Below are 2,500 nucleotides of genomic sequence, written 5' to 3'. Positions count from 1 at the left end.
TGTCTCGCACACACCGGCCTCGTGTGCCCCACACAGCGTTCCATTCACGTCCTACCAACTGATGTCTCGTTGATAAACCCCGAGATGTGTGTGAGGACGTCTGGTCGGACGTCCATAGGCCACGGGGATGCTTAGGTATCCGATGCTCGACTTGATTTGGTTGAGGTAAACAAAGGACGAGTTGGTTCTGCTCGTTTCCCCTCTAGACGCCGTGTCGGAGGAGGCGTTCCACAGTCGCCACACCACACCACCACCACTACCACTATAACGCTAACTTCTCCCTTGATCACCAGCAAAGTCACAACACAGCACCACACTTGAATGGCGACACACACTACATCCGGCTACTCTCGCTCCTCACGCTACCACGCGTTCCACCGTTCCGCACTCGCTATATTTCCAGCTTAACTTTTACCTTTGCACTGGAGCACTCGCAGCCAGAACACCGCCGCTCGCTGGATTATCAGCGAATATCTCAGTCTCCACTGGACTAAGAGCACTTTACTATCTGCGGGCCGCCCCACTGTATCATTCTTTCAATTTTGGCAAATCATGACTGGCTCATCACGGCGGCCACTGCCATCCGTGTTATAACGGCCGCGCCAGGTCCGGGTGATACACACAAATACCACAAAACAGGTGAGGATCGGGCTGCGCAGCAATGATACAGCGGTGATACAGGCTTTGGAGGAGGAGGAGGAAAGGAGGGATGGGTAGAGGCGATGCGGAGGCAGCCGTGTGCACCCCACGGAAGCCAGCGTGACACTGCAGGAGCGAGTCCGACCGACCCTCGGACCCAGGCCCGGGATCGCAACGGGGAGCGAAGTCGTGGAGCGGAGACCACGGGGTGGGGGAGACGGTCCCCACCAACCACGCAAGAGGCGGAGGGAGGGAGGGAGGGAGGGAGGGAGGGAGGGAGGGAGGGAGGGAGGGAGGGAGGGAGGGAGGGAGGGAGGGAGGGAGGGAGGGAGGGAGGGAGGGAGGGAGGGAGGGAGGGAGGGAGGGAGGGGGAGGGAGGGAGGGAGGGAGGGAGGGAGGGAGGGAGGGAGGGAGGGAGGGAGGGAGGGAGGGAAGGGTGCCAGGCAGGAGAGCCCTACCACCTCTGGGATTCTTCCTCCCCTTCCCTCCCTCCCCTTCCCTCCCTCCCCTGTTCGATCCCCTCCACTTTCCTGCTCCTTGTGCTGTTGCTTCACACAAAAGAGGGGCGGGAGAAGCATCAGTGTCATTTCTCTTTCCAGATTCCCGTAATTGTGTCACGCGGGTGGGCGTGGTGGTGGGATGAGGCAAAGCGGCTAGGGAATCGGCTGAGAGGGACAGTATCATGTGTCGTCCTTTCGTGATCTGCCACGACCTGCCACGCCTCCACTAACACCTCAAAAGACCCTCCTCAACTACTTGTCTTGGCCTGTCCATTTGAAATTGAAACGGCATCTCTCGGCCAGACCACAAATCGCTTCGCTTGCCCGCTCTCGTTCAGAGGCTCCAGTTATCGCTCTGGCACCGCTTCCATATCTTGCCCCTTGCAGCCGCCAAAGAACCACAAGAACAACGTAACGACAACAAGAAGAGGCCTCAGCAAGGTCGTCTGTCACCAGGCAGGATCGATAAAGACAAACCTGACCGAGGTTAAGGATTTATTCGTAATTCCCTGCCATCACTAAGCAAAGGTGCCACACAAAGGGAGAGTGCCTTCCCAAAGCCACTAAGGTAAAAGCACGCCCCCTCCAAGACAAAAAAAAACAAAAAAAACTAAAAGGGGAAAGGGGGTTCCAGCTCCCCAACAAAGGCGATGATGACGACAAGAAGTGCCTGCCTGCCTGCCTGCCTGCCTGCCCGCCGCTCTGCAGCTCAACAGCATAAATAATGAGGCCAGTGAATTATTCAGGCACAACCTGGATAACTTGCTGTCTGATACACACCTCGAGTTGTCGCTCCAGTTACACGAGAGACGCTGGCGACTTGCCCGAAAGCAGAATTTAAAATATACCACATAATGAGAGTGAAATTAAAGTACATAAAAAGAAAGAAAGGAGGGATAAGAAACGGGACATCCAAAATACCATGCAACATAACGAAACACAAACACATTGACCCAACAGACAAACAAGAAGCCAATCCGGACCGCACGGGAACAACCCGACGAAGGCCTTCCGTAGGCTACTGCATTTACGTTCGGATCATGGAGACCGGTAGCGACGCCCTGGGACGGCCGACGCACCTCCGCTAATGAGGGTCAACCTCAAGAGAACCCTCTCCTCCCTCTCCTTCCTTCCCATACTCCCCTATTCCCTCCTGCCCTTACCCACCACCAGCCCACCCCCAGCCCACCGCCGGCGTGTCCTCGTGTCTCCCGACTTGGCCTCCCTGATGCAATCAACGTCCTCCCCGATTTAGCTGGCCCGCCGATTTAAACGCGCTCCTGATCTAATTTGGCCTCCCCCCTTCACCTCACAACCCCCTCTTTCTCTCACTTACTCCCCGCCATTCCCCCCTCTTTCAT

General features: G+C 56.5%; 1 protein-coding gene across 1 annotated transcript in view; it reads right to left on the bottom strand.

The window, feature by feature from the left end:
- The window catches only part of RhoGAPp190 (Rho GTPase-activating protein 190), a 188,368-nt gene that overhangs the window by 151,731 nt on the left and 34,137 nt on the right, over positions 1–2,500 (bottom strand). The window lies entirely within an intron of this gene.

This window comes from Penaeus japonicus, unplaced genomic scaffold (assembly GCF_977035675.1).
Source record: "Penaeus japonicus unplaced genomic scaffold, GWHDUDI00000001_assembly GWHDUDI00000005, whole genome shotgun sequence".
Classification (NCBI taxonomy): domain Eukaryota; kingdom Metazoa; phylum Arthropoda; class Malacostraca; order Decapoda; family Penaeidae; genus Penaeus; species Penaeus japonicus.
The sequence above is the reverse complement of the archived record's forward strand: the minus strand, read 5'-3'. Positions and strand labels throughout refer to the sequence as shown.